A 17752-nucleotide genomic window follows, 5' to 3' on the forward strand; every position below is an offset into this window, starting at 1 on the left:
ATCGCCGATAGAAATGTTTTGGTGTTGAAATTTTCTCACTTTGCAGATACAGTAGCACAACTTCAGAAAATAGGTGTTAACAGTACACGCAAGCCATTCATTTTGAGTGCGAACACAGAAAAAGTCTTGGGAATGGAGTTGCAATGAGTGTCCCTTCAAAGTCACAGTTGTACTAAGCGTGCTACAGACTGCCTTGCTGTAACGGGCAAGACGAATATTCGCACATGTTTTATTCGAACTGATTTATGGTGAACTTAGCGATGAGAGCGAAGGTTCAACAAAGCAAACTAGAAGCAGAGCTCTATGTTTTTAGGTTCCGGTAGTGTATTGCGCTCTGCCCGCTGAGTTCGCTAGAACTCCTCTCGAATAATTCATATGCGGTTATTCGCACTACTCATCGCAGAAAAGCAGTGTTATAAAAGAGACTGTTTGTGGCAGGACGAGGACTAAAGTCCAGGTTCAGATTTTCCACGAATTTTCTGAATTCCCCCGATTTCTACCGCAAGTCGGAGTCCGATTTCCTCTCTCGCCTTTATACAGTTGAGCTAGCGTTTCATCTCTAACGACCTCGTTATCGACAAAATGCATTGCTTTAAGGCATTATATCTTGAAAGCCAGTTTTTGGTTGACAAACAGCACATTTAGTGGTATTCAAAATGATGTTCATTAATTATATCGAAGTTGTACTATGTAACTTACGGCAAATCTTTCGTAGTCCGTCTTTCATTTTGAAACTCTTATTGGTGAATAAAATTTGGGTGTTAACTACTCTCTTTTACTTATATTTTGCGTCTTAGAAACTGCGTGCATTGACTGACGTGAGAGATTTGTGTCGCAGACCGACGCAACGTAGAGAGGGCTTCGTTAGAGATCCCTTAGCATGCGGGAATTTAGATAGATTTCTAACTGAAATCCAGGCAAACATATCTTAATGTTTTTCTATCTGCATCTGTGAGATCATCCACTTCATTGTGGAAAATTTTACATTAAAAATGCTACAATGAAATTAAGGATATTACTGTTATCTCAACGTAACGTGCCGGGAGCTATGGTAATTTATCACAATAAACTTGTAGGAAAGCTGTAAATTTAATAAAACACGAAGTAGTTTCAGAGTAGCTGATCGGTTAATATTTTGACTGATATTTACAAAATAATGTTTCTGCATTTGACGAAAATGTTATCCTATTTACAAATGCAAACGAAAAGAAAATGGTGTATTATAGAATGATTTGTCCACGACTGCAGAAATTGATCGATGAAGTGTTTGTGGTTTTTACAAAATAATGGGAAGGGCAAAGGTCCTTATGCCAAGTGGTATGACATATTAATAAAAAAAACATTAGTACTAGTCAGGAGGGGAGGGGGGGAGGGACAGTATGGCTGCTGGGTGGAAGTCAGCAGAAACATTTGAATCCACTCTTCATCTCAAGAATTTTAAAAGTAAAGGAGCAGTGTCAAGAATTTTAAAAATGAAACAGCAGTTGACCAAGTGTTCAAATACAGAAAACAGATTAGTTTGACAGATTGAAAATGCGGAATGCCAATTTTGTGATGAGAGGGATCTACAGCAGAAGTGTGGCAGGTAAGCCACAGAAAAAGCCATGTTCGATTTTATAGGTTTTTATGGTCATATGTGGAGGTGGTGTAGGTTCTGTGAATTGTGAAACATGATGTAAATTTTATGTGATGAAACGTGTGACACAAGAAAAGCACGTTTTGGCAGCGAAACGTGTTCTGGAACCGTTAGAAAGGAGATAATTGGGAAATAAGAGATTGTGATATCTAAGGAGGAGGGCGTAGAAGATTCAGTTGAATTTGGGACGAACGGGTACCATCAAGGCAGTAGAGAGATACCGGAAAAATGAGAGGGTGAACAATTATGCAATTGTAAGGTCGAGGCGCTATAATGATTGGGCGTGGCATATTACCTGGATTCGAGGTTATAGGAGACGTCGTGGTGGTTGGTGCTAGTTAGACAGGAAATGTACGATAACCAGAGGTATTTGTTTTGGATTGGGGATGGGAGGGGGAGGAGAGTTGAGGTGATTAATCACCAGAGAGTATAAATACGCAGAAAGAAAGCCTAAATCAAAGAAGTCCGTAGGGAGTAATGGAACAGTCCGAAAACTGGGCTTAGCATTCAGTAAATATTGGCTTTAAGATTTAGTGATTTTTAACTTTCGTGCCGAAATCCTGCGATGTTATTAGGCATATATACTACATGCTGTGGTAACTCACGCGAACTGATCTTGCAGTGAAAAGAAAATAGTGCCATTCCGTGCAGGTTTTTAAATTTACTCTTATTCGTTAATGCCAGACTTAAGTTTTTTTCTGTTAAGCAGATCGCTTCCCTCGATTTTTGTTGAAGGTAACAAACCGTCGCTCTTGCCTTGGAGGAAGGGCGAGCCCAACAACTATGACGACGAGGACTGCGGTGTGATCCATCCCGATGGCGGGCTTCTGGACGACAAAGCCTGCTGGATGTTTCGGCCCTTCGTGTGCGAGCGCCGCTTGCAGAAGCCGATACCGTCCGGGTACACGTGGAGCACGCAGGCCCAAAAGTTCTACAAGATCCTCAGTCAGGAGAAAACGTTCCTGGAAGCGAGGAGAGCCTGCGAACAAGACGGCGGCGCCCTGCTGTCGATCGATACGAACGTCGAGGCGCTTTCTGTGATACGGTTGTTCCCCGCCACTCAGTTCGACCCCTGGGTGGACCTCAACGACGACACGGCCGAAGGCCTTTTCGTGGACAGCAGAGGTACGTTTCCACAAGAACCTTATCTTAGCCGCCAGTCACGTCAGGAATTTCAGCTCAGGCTGTTTAACAGAGCCTTGAAAGCGTCAGTGTCACACACGCGGTTCTCGTCAGAACTGATGGACGGAGAGAATTTAGTGGTATAGAAAGGGGTACTTACCACCGGTAGCAGTTTTGAAGGGAAATGCCTAACCACTCTGCTCAGGCAGCACCAAATAACGTTTCGGCAAAGTTTGATAGCAGTCGATAAAAATGGATACGAGTTCGTTTATGTTTTCGTTATATCCCATGTAGCACGTATTATCTGCCGTTAGCTTACGTAATATGTTATTTATGAATCATCCAAACATTTTTGTGCGTTTTTGTAGTTACTATTACCAACTGATATCTCACCGCTGAGTAAAGTCGTCTTCTAGTTCCCTCCATCAGTCTTCTTTACGCGCATTCATTGGCTACGACCGTCCTCAATACGCAAGTTCATCTTGTCATCTTATATTTTTCCATTTTCCATCCGAATTCATTAATTCTGTCGTTACGTTTTTGCAGCTGTCATTTACACTTTTCAAGTCATGGTATGTCCACGGCCATTTTATGCATTACTGACATATTATTAGCATGGGTGCGATCTGCAGTAGTATGGACTCTGAAGAAACTTCAAACTCCAAAATCTCTAGCACAGCTTCTATTAGATTTAGATAACCGGTTTGCGGGACGATGTTGCCATCTTCGTGCGTTGTGCGGTACATCATTTTTCTCCCTGGGAGGAAAAATGATGTAATGTTATAAAGCATAAGGTTGGAAAATGACAATTGCCGAAACCGGTTATCTAAATCTAATAAACGCTTTACTAGAGATCCTGAGGTATGAAGTTTCTTCAGAATCCACACCGCCACTTTTGTAGTATGGCTGCGGTAAAGATACATCAACATCCGTTCTATTTTATAGGTCATAGGCTTTATATCTGATTCCACCCCTTCCTCTAATCTTCAGCACATGGTTCCCATAGCACTTAGTACTATTCTGTTTTTGTTTTCCTATTCTGTGTATTAAAATCCATTTCCCTCCATTAAAGTAATAATGATCCACGAATAAAAGATTATTCTCTTCAAAACACGCGGAAAATCATCTTACATATGAAATTGAAGCTTCAGTGCTTCCCCTTGGTGTTTTCTGTTAGAGTATCATCTTGCAGCTGCTGTCAATTATTGAGTCATAAAACATGTGTAAAGTATACAAAATGCTACGAGTATCCTGAAGAGGTATTGTTTGCCTCCTGCTGAATGAGGTCATTTGTGATGAGTTTTGATTTCGGAACATTTATGTGTAGCACAGAATGCTAGCTCACCTCGTTCAGTTAATACTGTAACGCATCCTAGATATCCGTAAACTCCACAATGTCACCTGAAAATCACAGGTAATTTTTCTTATTAGCTGGTAATCACACTCTAACGACCAGAGAATATATGCTCAAAGATCGATGCGAATAATTTGTAAGTGACTGATTCTCTTCTTTCAGTTTTAAATAGTCTCAAAAATTTTCCAATTTAATTTGGCCTATTCTATTGCTACAGATGTACTTCTTCAGCTTAATGTTGTTTAAGTATACTTTAACTTTTTAAGGCGTCGAGTACCTTCTTACGGTGTGGAGTATCGAGACTTTGTGAATTAAAAAAAAGGAATACGTAGTCAAGTTGTATTCCTGAGAAACCTCTGTTATATGATTAATTGGCTGAAGAGGAAGTTACGGAAAATTCTTCCACGATACCCCTTATTCTGCTTACTAATTTCGAAACTAAATTTTCGAATATTTTTTGATGCATTATTCTGATAAAAAGCTCATTGTTATGGGAAATAAAAAAGACTGCGTGGCACTAACTAATGTCACGTTTGGTTTCTTTTTAGAATGGGAGGATTATATGATGTAGAAGCCCCTAAAGGTGTGTGTGATCGTCCTGAGGCACACCATTTTCATATCTAATATGTTATTCAAATCGCTCTAAAGCTTTTGTCAGCTGGACGGATATAAAGGTCTTTATAGAATGCAATGGCTACTCAGAAAGGTTGTTCCCTCTTTTTTGATAAAAGAACGGAACAGTCTAAGTAAGATAATCCCTCTTCCGTTTTATTTTTATTATTTTTTTGCTTTACTTGAATCATGATAAAATTTAATGAACAGGCCGTGTATCGCTGTTGAACTGAACTACAATGTATTTAATTTTCTCATTTCGCATCTTTAATCTCAGTGCTTGGTTCATCTCACCGATCTTCCTTTATTATTTTCATGTTGTGCAAATAATGATATACGCAGGTAACAGCTTGCAAACCCTTCCATCAACTCTGGTTACGACTAACACAAGCAGAGGTTTCAGTTATATCAGAAATTACAACCAGTTATTGTTAATAAGACAAAGAATATAGAATAGTATATCACTAGCAGAAAGATAGATATCGCCTATAAGAAAATCAAAGACACCTTTCGAGAAAAGAGCTGTATGAATGTCAAGAACTCAGATGGAAAACCAGTCCTAAGCAAAGAAGGGAAAATTCAGACGTATAAAGAGTATATAGAGGAGCTGTACAAGGGAGATCAACTTGAAGGCAATATTACAGAAAGGGAAGAGGGCATAGAAGTAGATGACATGGGAGGTATGATACAGAGAGAAGAATTTGACAGAGCAGTGAAAGATTTAAGTCGGAACAGGGCCCATGGAGTAGAAAAAATTTCGTCCAAACAACAAATTCCTTGGGAGAGCCAGCTGTGACAAGACTATTCCACCTGGATTGAAAGATGTATGAGACAGGCGAAATATCCTCAGACTTCAAGAAGAATGTAATAATTCTCATTCCAAAGAAAGCAATACTGACAGATGTGAATATTACCGAACTATCAGTTTAAAAAGTCATAGTTGCGAAAACCTAACACGAATTCTTTGCAAAAGAATGGAATAATTCGCAGAAGCCGATTTGGGGGAAGATCGGTGGGAACTCGTGAAGCAATACAGACTTCACGATTTCTCTTAGAAGACAGGTTAACGTAAGGCAAACCTACATTTATAGCGTTCATAGTCTTAGAGAAAGCTTTTAACAATGTTGACTGGAATACTCTTTGAAAATGTGGAGGCAGCAGGGTTAAAATACAGGGGGAGGAAGATTATTTACAACTTTTACAGAAGCCAGACTCCAATTTTAAGAATCGAGAGGCATGGAAGGGAAGCAGTGGATGAGAAGGTAGTGAGACAGGTTTGTAGCCTATCCCCAATGTTATTCGGTCTGTACATGGAGCAAGCAGTAAAGAAAACTAAAGAAAAATTTGAAAAGTAGTTAAAGTTCAGGGACAAGAAATAAAAACTTAATTCTGTCATCGACGGCAATGGACTTGGAAAAGCAGCTAAACGGAGTAGACAGTGTCTTAAAAGGGTATGTAAGATGAACATTAACAAAAGCAAAAGAGGGATAATGGAATGTAGTCGAGTTGAATGAGGCGATGCTGAGGGAATTAGATTAGTAAATGAGACACTTAAATTAGTAGATGAGTTTTGGTTTTTGGGTAGCAAAATAATTTATGACCGCCAAGGTAGGAGGATATAAAATGTAGACTGACAATGATAAGAAAAGAAGTTTGCTAAGGTTGAATCTAGGTTTAAGTGTTAGGACGTCTTTTCTGAAGGAATTTGCCTAGAGTGTAACCATGTATAGAAGAGAAACATGGACGATAAATCCTTTACACAAGGAGAGGATAGAAGCTTTTGAAATGTGGTGCTCCAGAATAATGCTGAATGCTAGGTGGGTAGATGGCATAACAGATAAGGAGGTGCTGAGAAGATCCGGGAAAAAATTGCAGCACAACTTGACTAAAAGAAGGGATCGGTTTATATGACACATTCTGAGACATCATCGGATCACCAGTTTAGTACTGGAGGGAATTAGGGGGAGGAGAGTGTGGTAATATTGTAGACGGAAGCCAAGAGATTAATGCAGTAAGTAGATTCAGAAGGACGTAGGCTGCAGTACTTATTTGGACATACATAGGCTTGCACGATTTAGAGCAGTGTGCACATCTGCATCAAACCAGTATTCGGATGAAGGCCACAACAGAACTTTTCTCTCTTAGTATTGAATCCATATCTTCTTGCCTACTTTGTAAATTTCTACCATTTAATGGCTAGTCATTCGCAAACTGTCTGAATAGGTAAGTCCAAATAGCCATGGAAGACAAAGGCATACCATCTGCTATAGGTCTATGACTAGTAAATTTTGTTGTCGTTCAAATTATCCTCTTTGTAAATGACAGCTGTACCTTTGAATACTGTGCGGTTATTTTATTAAAGTATCTTCAAGAGTTTAATAGATGGCTACTCAGCAAGTGGTCTGGCTATGGTGAATTTTCTTGCATTTCTGTGTACTGCTCTTTCCTTTCACAGTGCGAACTAAGAACAGTGCCTCCTATTCAGATAATCCTTGAGTAATACATTAAACATGTCCTCTTTCAGACTAAAATGAAAAGAAGTGTACACATTTGTTGGCTATTGACTTTTTGTATTCCTTTTGTGAAGTCGCAGTTGAAAGTAAAGTAAATCAAAGGAAATCTCCCACGTCTTTCTTTTGCGCAGAATACCTCAAAGTCATTACTGAAATATTTCCTCGTAATGTGAATGAGACGTTAATACGGATCTCCCTAAGTTGGAACCAAGGCATCATGTAAACTTTAATAACATTGGTGACCGCATTCTAAGACTTTTTTACTATAAAATTTTGAAACATCTCTTTCTTTTGTTGAAACGATATTTTTGGCAAACGCTGCGCCTCCTCAAATGAAAAAAAAAATATTTCTACAAGAAATTGTGTAACGAGTGTTGCTGCAGAAAAGATGAAGTTCTATTATCAATCTAATTATCTATTAATAACAGACTGTTATCTTTCGAAAGATTCGATCATAGTACTAATCGACGATTCTTATGTCTCCTGAATGATCTTGGCTCTCTCACGTTCTGCCTCTCATTTACTAAGAGTACACTGCTCATTAAGAAATTGAGATATTGACTGAACCCAACGAAAGATTAAGATTATAAAAATAGCGTCTCAGGTTGTAGTTTTGAGTGGACTTAGAGCTGATATGCCGAAGAGCGTAAGAGTGAAATATCCAAAGGATTTAGCAGCTGATATGCTGGTTGATATGCAACTCGAAGAGGTGGATATTGCGACCTGTGGGCAGCATAAATGAAATGTTGTATGCTCGGAGGTGCTGACAGCTGCATCTTAAACACTTCTCAATCTTCGTAATTGGAAGCTTGAACATTCTCGACGAGGATGGTGGTCGAGTGGAGTCTTTGGCCACAAGCAAACCGTCACTGCGTGAGCAGTTCATAAATAATTAAAACATTTGAAGGGAAATGATAAGACAGCTAGACAGGTATGGCAGCCTTATTAGTAGGATTCGTGGACCTATTAAACTCTGGTGGACTTTTAACATCAGTACCGGTAACGCGTCATAGATACTAATGGGTAATAACATTGCAGTGTACAATAAGCCATACAGGACACGATAATGGAAGAATTTATCAATCAGCATTTGGCTGATGGCATTAATGAAGAACATGACATTCTATAGGTAGCAACTGTCATTATCATCCTGAGGAAATCACTGGAAAATGAAGAAGTGTAGCCGGCCGAAGTGGCCGTGCGGTTAAAGGCGCTGCAGTCTGGAACCGCAAGACCGCTACGGTCGCAGGTTCGAATCCTGCTTCGGGCATGGATGTTTGTGATGTCCTTAGGTTAGTTAGGTTTAACTAGTTCTAAGTTCTAGGGGACTAATGACCTCAGCAGTTGAGTCCCATAGTGCTCAGAGCCATTTGAACCATTTTTTTTTGAAGAAGTGTAGGTTTTGTTGCATTTATCGATATCCAAACGCAAGAGGAGCCACAGATGCATACTCAATACAAAACTTAAGGGAGACTTCAGACAGCTTAGGTCAGTCGGTTTTCATCCTCTGAGTTATACATCCAGTAGTCTCTGGAAGGTGGCTGGTGCATTATTAATACCAGGCAGCATCCGTCGATATTGATTGTACCACCGTAGAACCTTAACGTGGTCTTTGGCTGCTCTTTAAGATTTGATTCCAACTGGAAATAACAATTTCTTAATTCCGTCATGGAGAAATACTCACACCCTCAATAAAATGGAAGAACAGAACACTTTCTTGTCTTGTGAGCAAGATTTTACGATGTTGTGTTAGTAGCCACCACATCGATTGGAACGTTGAACTTCCTCGTGGTGCGACAGCTTATAATTCTGAAGTACGTAGCTGTGTGAAACACTCACTATATGAGGTAATGTACGAGGTTTCGAGCGTTGGTATATCTGCATATTCATTATCTTTCAGATGTAGGAACATGCATTCCAAATTTCGTTTACGTCACACGACCCCTTTGAGGCCTTGTGATTTTCTTTCTGTCAGTTCATGAGCAGGTCGTGGAAGGCGAAGGAGAATCGGTCGCTGAGTAGCCGAGAAATTTTGGTGGAAGTTTATGAGGCAGGACGTTGGGCAGTATGTCAGCAATTGCATATTGTGCGCACAGCGTGCTAAGATCAGTTATCAACGAATACTATTGCAAAGATTACCCGAAGCATCTAAATCATTCGAAATATTGGGGGTGGATATTCAAGAGCCAGTTAACTGAACAACGACAGGTAACCAATGCGTGCTAATCAACGTAGACCGTTTCTCACGTTATATCGCAATGTTTGCAACCACTTATCAACAGGATAGTATGCTGGCACAGGGCATAGTACAATGTTTTTCTTAGGCGTGTAGCGCGACGGTCGCCAACAAATGTTCAAATGTGTGTGACTTTAAAGGACCAAATTGGTGAGGTCATCGGTCCCTAGACTTACACACTACTTAAACTAACTTACGGTAAGGACAACACACACACACACACACCCATGCCCGAAGGAAGACTCGAACCTCCGGCGGCAGGACCGCACAATCCGTGACATGGCGCCTCGGACCACGCGGCTACTGCGCCGGCAGCGATCAACGTCATTGAGGAGCAATAGCTTCCCCCCAACTGCAGTCCCACCTTTGTATCAAAAGGAATAAAAGACCGTAGTAAATAGGCGCAATAATATTTCCCATAAAATTAGGCAGCTATGCCATTTACTATGCATTAGGGAGTTCAGGACTAGCCCTTTCCAAACTTAATGAAATGGAAGAACAGAACGCTTCGTTGTACGTGAGAAAAGGTGGTGGATTACCACAGAACAGGTCTTTCATCATGTACGGCAATATTGCGATACGCAACGCCACAAAATAAAGTGCCTGCAGCATTAGTTCTGACTGTGTTTCGTGTAACCTACATCTTCTTTAAACGAAAGCCCACTAATCAACACGTTCCAGGAGGGCATCAGATGCCAGTGGAGTGTATAACTTGTAGCAGTTAATTAAGCAGAACTTACGAAGAAGCGCCGGCCGAGGTGGCCGAGCGGTTCTAGGCGCTTCAGTCTGGAACCGCGCGACCGCTACGGTCGCAGGTTCGAGTCCTGCATCGGGCATGGATGTGTGTGATGTCCTTAGGGTAGTTAGGTTTAAGTAGTTCTAAGTTCTAGGGGACTGATGACCTCAGATGTTAAGTCCCATAGTGCTCAGAGCCATTTGAACCATTTTTTAAGAAGAAACAGCTGGTAAACAAGGAAGAATACGACGCTTCAGAAGAAACTGAGTGGAACTTCTAACCAAGTCGCCGATTCCATGTGTGACCGATTCGTCTTTTATTTTTAAAGTACAAGAATTGCGTTCAATCGAACATTTTATCGCTTTTGTAGCAGGGAAATTATTTCGTTTTCACTAAGAAACTAGCAATTTTTAGATACCTGCATTTACTTTCTATGATGTTTAATATAATACAGAATAATGTTTTACCTTACTGGAAAGAAAATGCTTAGACTCCCACGAAGCTTCGGGGAAGCCGGCCGCCACACCGCCCTGTTTCACGGCTGGCCGACGGACGACCCGGCCACTGCCTCGCGTACCGGCACAGAAAACCGTCCTGCTCGCCACTCTCTCTTCTCAGAAAACGAAAGCCTTATGTTCGCTCAGCTGACATTCGAAATTTACCTCAACTACATGACTGTTGCTGTTTTGCCGATTCTAACAATATTTAATTACTGAATTAACCATCTGCAACTGAACGGAATATTAGTTTTTGGCAACTATTTCTCTCTCGGATCTCCCTCCAAAACGCAGAGACGATAATGGAGCACTATTTGCAACAATTTCGGCACATATCAACGTATATCACACTGAATAAACACCTCTTTGCCTACCTTGTAATTTTGTCCTCACCGCAGTAGCGAATGGATTGTAGACTGGAATAATCTTACCGTATGACAGTCCCTATGAAAAAGATACTAATTTTAAGAAAATTTGTTGTCGCCAGCTCTGAAGAAGCCGTTTAACTTATTCTTAAAGAAGTTATTTAAGTGTTACTGAAACGAATTCAAGTTATTACAATTAATTTTCAATGTTCTACCTGGAATCAACATAGATGCAAGCTGTGAGAATATGATGTAGCTCAATGGTTATTAATTTGTAATTAATATTAACGAAAATTGAGTACCTGAAGATAAAGTAAGAGTAATATCAAAAGCTGGAGCATTAAGTGAGCTAGCAAAGTGACCAGATAGCTTTATATCCGCAAAAATAAATTTAAATCTGTATTTTTCCAGGTAAATACACTTGCGATGATCTTGCATTGTCGTAACACAGAAATTGTTTTATAAGATCTTCTTACAATTAAATTTACTCAAAATTATTTAAATAAACAGTGATAAGAAATTTAGGATTCAGATCGTGCCGGCCGGAGTGGCAGAGCAGTTCTAGGCACTGCAGTCTGGAACGGCGAGACCGCTGCGGTCGCAGGTTCGAATCCCGCCTCGGGCATGGATGTGTGTAATGTCCCTAGGTTAGTTAGGTTTAAGTAGTTCTAAGTTCTAGGGGACTGAAGACCACAGAAGTTAAGTCCCATAGTCCTCAGAGCCATTTGAACCATTTGATTCAGATCGTGACTTAAGGCTAATACCTTCAACAAGTACTTTTAACTAACTGAATGTATTCAGTATCAAAATATGACGTTTCGGTCTGTCTGATTTCTTAGATTTGATAAAATGTCTTGCCTAGTTTATCGTAGCTATTGGGATGCTATAGTTGAAGATTGCAAAATGATACCTGGCTAGGCTCTTTATGTCTCCTGTAAGATGGAAATAATTTATTACTACCATACTGTTTGTGGTAGAAAGTTTCCTTAAAGTTTTGTCGGCTCCAATTTCCATCTCAGATCAGTGTTGGATATTCTTGCTTTCCAAAAAACCGCAACTATTGGAGACGACTTTACAACACAAATACCGCTGGCACACCAGCTTTCACCTGATTATGTACAGTTTTAGCACTCACAAAATTTTCACATCGCCAGGTATGGCATAACTACGTACACCCGCTAGCTGCCAACGACTGCCGTCTTTTCGCACCGCTCCGTACTTTCTGCGCCACTTACCACCAAAGTCATCCACACAACTGCGGGTTGAAAACCCGAAGTGGACTCCCGACTTTTGTCATTCGCATTGCCAAAAGTAAAATACATATTAAAATGATACGTGAATGTTACATTCATTATTACACTTTTGCTCCCTTTAAACAATATCTATCACTCCAATTATCTTTAACAGATCATTAAAGACATTCATCATCGTTAGAATTCGTAGATACATTTAACATTATTTGAAAACATCGATACTTTTATGTATCGATGTTTATAGTCTTGGTTTAAACGAGAAATTTTAACAAATTTTTTGGTAAAATTTAAGCTGGTATGTTACAAACTATTTCAGTTAAATGGTTCGTTAAGGGACAGAACAGCTGTGGTCATTTTGTTGTACTAATGTATTTTGCAGCATAAGGTAGGTTAAGAAGCCGCCAATTAATCATGTGGACTAAGATACATTAGAATAAAAGGGACAGGAGAAAACTTATATTCATTTTGTATTAATATATCACCCTACTGAACATATATTTAGATGGTTTTAGCCACACATCGAAACATGTAGGTACAAATCTAGATACCATATTTCTTCAGAGAAGAGAGAATTATTGCACCACGGCCTGGCTGGGGCGCTGAACTATGTTGCGCCAACGCAGCAACACGATGGAGGGGTGCCTTCATTGTTTTTACCGCGCAGTACGAAATAAGAAGACGTATTTATTGTCTAAAAGCACTCATTCACGAAACTAGCAAATCAGAAAGAGTTAGCAAGCATCTCTGAAGGGTGAAGTTGACTAGACTCCTGTAGAAGCTAACTGGACAAAAAAAAGCAGATCGAATGAAGTCATGGCAACCCAGTGACAACGCCCGTGTATCACGACTGTTGTCTTTCCCGGCTGGGGGTGCTATTGTTGGAAAAATACTGGCGAGTACACTCTCATAAATATTCCCCTGAATCAGGCTGTCAGTCTCAGATGTACTCGTGTATTATTCGCGCATGACCTTATTGGTACATAAAATGCAAAATTAAAAACGTCTTCAGCCATCTATATTTTGAATGCAATTTATTTATGTGAACAGTTTCGGCGTTCACCACGCCATCTTGAGGCCCCCTGACCGACGTGTAAGAGAAATCAAACCTGACATACAGTCGAAATAGGGGCCAGCATTAATTGATGAATGAAGGTATCAGTTAATGAAACTTTATGGATACCAGATAATGCTGGCCCCTATTTCGGCTACACGTGAGGTTCGATTCGTCTTGGATTCCTCCTACTCGTTGGTTGGGGGCCCTGAAGATGATGCAGTGAAATGCTAAAACTGATCACATAAATTACATGGCTGAAGTAAGTTGTTTTTAATTTTACATTTAATACTGAGTAGCTGAAATCCCGCTCTTGTACAAAGGTGGATTTACAGAGTACTGGGGTATATATGTGCTGTTAACCACTGTTATCTTTATCTTCTGACTTTCAGATAGGAACTACTGCGGCAACTGATAAGGTATTCAGTCATAAGTCATGAAGTCATGGAATTAGTCTCCAGTAGCAGGAGGCAACTGCCTTTGCTGGGGCACATATGCAGATGACTTGGCACCTTTTCACTGCTATGGGATACATGTTTGAGCCCAGGCTGGGGGCGGCTCTGTTTCTCTCTGGCTGAACACTGGTTCATGAAGGCATCCATTGATCATCGCCCAGAGCGGAAACGTGCCTCCGACATTGATCATGCTAGGGGCATGTGTACCATCCTCTCCTGTCCTGTGTTTTGTGGCGCGAGGCTGGCCAGTAGCCTGGATGGCGTTGTCATGCATCGGACATGGGGCGCCGTCCCTTCCGACTGTGGCCGGTCTATGACTCCAGGGGCTGAAGCAGCCTACGCACGCCAATGCCCTTGTGTAGGCCTAACTGTTGACGACAGCTCTCAGAGTTCAGTGGCTCACTGCTTCATCCCAGGGCTGCGGCCTCTCCTCCAGCAGTGACCACACCTCTGTGCCTGACGTGAATAAACGTTTAATTCAGCTATGATCGATGTCTTATTAGTGGTCTGCAACTCGCTTCCAATCACCACCACCACTCCCAAACTAGGTCCCGACGAAGTAGGGGTCTTTGCTTCCTGACTACAAAGCCAAATCCTCCGCCACAATGGAAGTCACACCCCCGGCCTCTATAATACACGGGAATTTGGACTTGAGTTTTGGTACTGGGATATCTTTCATGATGTATGGTACTGCTCAGTTGCCTTTCTCAACGATTTCGTTGACATTATTAATAAATATTATGTCAAAACCTTCTTTAATCAATATCTTTCTATGTCGCTGAAAAACTTATGTAGTGTTTCCTCAGAAGTAGCAGCTACTTCAAGTCTATATAGGCGATAGAATCATAAATGCTAACCATACAGCAAATTCGTGTTTTCCTTTGATATAATTACTTGTCACTTAGATATCATAAAGAGTTTTAAATGTAACAAATCTGATAATGTTTGTTACAAAACATTTTTAATGACTTATTGCAACGATTAACATTAGCAAGTCTGTGCGTGGTTGATAATTTCATCACTTTTCTGCTTATTTTGATAATCATTGTAGCTGCAGTTGAAACGCCCCGCTTTTCACTGCAGAACAGGACAGATAGTATAAATTGTGGAAAGGGGCCAAAATAAGGCGCTGTCAGTTACACTCGAACATACAACTTTATTATTCGGTCAGACATTACAAGAGCCCAAAGAATTTTTTTTTAAACACACAGCTTTAATATTTGGGATTTAATTACTAGTTGAAAGCCACTTTAATTTAAAAACGGCTAAAGGCCAATAACTTAAAACGCAAGCACAATCAGAAATTTAAAACGCAAGACTTATCTTAAAACAGTTCTTTAGTTAGGCTGAAGTAACAAGTTAAATTAAAATCGACTGAAGGCCTAACACTTTAAACTCCATAACATTAATTTTTTAAATACGAAAGGCCTTACGTCAAACAGTTCTTTAATTTAGACGGAAGGCCTTAAGAGCATACAACTCAAACTCAAAATCGGCTGAAGGCCCAAGACTTAAAATTCAACAACATTAAAATTTTTAAAATGACAAAGAGATTACGTGAAACAGTACTTGAAACTAGGCTGAAGCCATACGAGTACAAACAACAAAAACAAATTTGAAAAAAAAAATATGACAGTACGCCCAAGGGCGCTCAGATGTTTGAGGGTCGGCCTGGAATTCAATTACTAACGCTCGCTTAGGTGAGACGGGCAGTCGGGCCAACCATTTTCAATCCGCTAGGAACCCAACCGACAGACAGTCAACAGACCAATGATCACGATCAGTTCCGCTCCACACTTGCACCAACACTCAAACGATGCCAACAGCGGAGACTGGAACAACAACCAGAACGGATCACAGACAACCCATAAGCGGTAGACCACCCAAATACCCGTCGTCTAATCAGACGACCGACAAAATGGCCAAGCAAGATCGTTTCCACTCAAGCGTGTGTGCGTCGGCAATCGCCGGGTGAGTGATGGCTATCCTGTCCTTCCTGACCAGTTAAGAGCCTGTACGCCGACAACCTTTAAATAACTTGTCAGTCAAACCACATAAACTACACACAGTTTCACGAACATTTGCACGAAGAACTAGACAATACTAACGGCAGTGACTGAGCAAAACAAGGACGAATCACGAGTTGGCACACACAGCCAACCCATAAGCGATCGCCGGCCAAATACACGTCGTCCGGTAAGACGACCGACCGACGATCAACCAAAGTCGTCCCCACTCAAATCACGTGCGTCGGCAATCATCGGCGAGTGATGGCTGTCGGCGCCTCCCTGGCGCTGCATGCCCCACTGGTGCTACGACGCGACTGCGCCAACCGAGCAACTGCTACACATCAGCACGGAGACAGCACTAAAATAACTGGGCAGTGAACACCACAGGCTACACCCAATTTCACAAACACTTGGACGAAGAACGCGACCAATGCTAAAAGCAGTGACTGTGCAATCACCAGGATGAACCTCGAGTTGAGACACACACCGCCAACCCATAAGCGATCGGCGAGCAAATACACGTCGTCCGGTAAGACGACCAGACGACGATCAACCGAGACCGTCCCCAGCCATGTGTGCCGGCAACGGTCGGGCGAGTCGTGGCTATCCGAACCTCACTGCCGCTCCCGCCCGACCGAACTTCTGCCGCGTCCCAACTGTCCGACTGCCAGGTCCGAACTCCACTACTGGCGCGTTCCAACCCGTTGGACGACACACGACGACCAGGAGGTAATAGCACTCCAGCCATGATAATACGGCAGGGCCTATATCGATAAGCGCTGCTGCTGCTGCTGCCGCTCACGGGCAGGCAAGGCAGCGACTCAGTGACACCAGTAATTGAAAATTAACATAACGAGGCGGCAGTACGGTGAAAACAGGATGTTGAAGAAGAGGTGGCACGAACATGAGCCACGCACGGCTCAGCTTTGTTTGTTGGACTCTAAACGATAACCAATATCCTTACTGCACTGGGTTCTCTGCGCATTCTGCAATGGCTTGAGGCTAAATTTTTAGTGCAAATCACCTACCTCTCGTTTTTTCAGTATCATAAATACACATATTTTGATGTGTTTGGACTAAAAATACAGAACTTTGAGCCTTTTTATGTTTCTCTGAGTGATGTTTCAGAAACAAACTGAATACATTCTGAGGTGGCAAAAGACATGGGATACCTTCTAACATAGGATCAGCTCTCCTTTTGCCTGGCGCCGTGCAGCAACTTGCAGTAGAAGAAACTGTAAATATTGGTGGAACCAGGGACATTGCTGTTGTACTTGATGGGACATGGCAACGTCGAGGGCATCGTTCCTTGAATGGTGTTTTAAGTGATACTTCTCTGGAGAATGGAAATGTTGGTCATGTTGAGTGCTTATCTAAGTACTGCCACACCTGCTAAGGTAACACTGAAGGATATATTGAACATGAGTGATCTAAGAATTATGTTGGTTACAGTGGAGGTATGGAGTTTGATGGGGCTCTAAAAATACACTCCTGGAAATGGAAAAAAGAACACATTGACACCGGTGTGTCAGACCCACCATACTTGCTCCGGACACTGCGAGAGGGCTGTACAAGCAATGATCACACGCACGGCACAGCGGACACACCAGGAACCGCGGTGTTGGCCGTCGAATGGCGCTAGCTGCGCAGCATTTGTGCACCGCCGCCGTCAGTGTCAGCCAGTTTGCCGTGGCATACGGAGCTCCATCGCAGTCTTTAACACTGGTAGCATGCCGCGACAGCGTGGACGTGAACCGTATGTGCAGTTGACGGACTTTGAGCGAGGGCGTATAGTGGGCATGCGGGAGGCCGGGTGGACGTACCGCCGAATTGCTCAACACGTGGGGCGTGAGGTCTCCACAGTACATCGATGTTGTCGCCAGTGGTCGGCGGAAGGTGCACGTGCCCGTCGA

This window comes from Schistocerca nitens, chromosome 5, assembly GCF_023898315.1.
Source record: "Schistocerca nitens isolate TAMUIC-IGC-003100 chromosome 5, iqSchNite1.1, whole genome shotgun sequence".
NCBI lineage: Eukaryota > Metazoa > Arthropoda > Insecta > Orthoptera > Acrididae > Schistocerca > Schistocerca nitens.